The sequence below is a fragment of the Sceloporus undulatus genome, unplaced genomic scaffold, assembly GCF_019175285.1.
Source record: "Sceloporus undulatus isolate JIND9_A2432 ecotype Alabama unplaced genomic scaffold, SceUnd_v1.1 scaffold_16066, whole genome shotgun sequence".
Lineage (NCBI taxonomy): Eukaryota > Metazoa > Chordata > Lepidosauria > Squamata > Phrynosomatidae > Sceloporus > Sceloporus undulatus.
Window position 1 is genome coordinate 1,108 of NW_024818983.1, and position 862 is coordinate 1,969.

The 862-nt window shown below is 42.2% G+C and overlaps 1 long non-coding RNA gene across 1 annotated transcript in view; it reads right to left on the reverse strand.

Moving 5' to 3' along the window:
* The window catches only part of LOC121918547, a 1,443-nt gene extending 581 nt beyond the window's left edge, over positions 1-862 (reverse strand). Inside the window, exon 1 of the long non-coding RNA XR_006101254.1 lies at positions 841-862. This is a non-coding gene — a long non-coding RNA (uncharacterized LOC121918547). The remainder of the gene's footprint in view (positions 1-840) is intronic.

Sequence of the window (862 nt, forward strand, 5' to 3'; positions counted from 1 at the left end):
ATAATAATAATAATAATAATAATAATAATAATAATAATAATAATAATAATAATAGCACCCAGCCAGGTTGGAAATGATGGTAGAGCTTGTCTTTTTCCCACTTTAAAAACAAAACAGCCAACACTAAAGTAAGGGTGGACAACCATTTACAGATAGAGAGCCACAGTCAATCCCGGAGAAGTTCTCAGTAGCTGCGTTCCAGTGGTAGATGGGGCCAAAGAAAAAGGGTGCATCCAAAAATACCAGTCTGTTGTAGTTTAGTTCTCTTACCTATAGCTCTAAGCCAGAGGTCAACAAAGTGTGGGCTCCCAGGGTTATTTGGAGGGGCAAATGTTTGAAAATTGTCCTCAAATGCCCTCTAGACAAGCATTTTTTGCTATGCTTTGGAATTCCATTTTAGAAAGCCTTCTTTTTAATGGGAAATAAACAGGATGTGGCTTTCAGTTGCTTCTTGGTGTTGGAAAAGGCACCTCCTTGGCCTAAAATGGCCCATGAAGGTGTAAAAACATGGCTATGCCCCCTATACTTAGTAGGGAGAGAGAGGAGCAGAAGGGGTGAAATTTCTCCTTCCCAGTAGGCTGAAGCAAAAGCAAACTGCTGCAGTCTCTCCTAGCTTGCGTGTTCTCCCTCATTCATAACTTTTGCCATCTTGGCCATCTTCTCATGCTGCCTGGACACAACATGCCTCAGATTTCATCTGTGAAATGTTGGAGGGTATGATACTTCACTGGTGGTGGAGAGAGATGATTTTCCAAAAAGTCATGAGGCGCATTTGTCTGAGACCACAGACAAAGATCCGTGCTTCTCCAACCTGTTTTGTAGGTCTTCAGGACATCTTACCTTTACTCCTGGAATGCCAGGG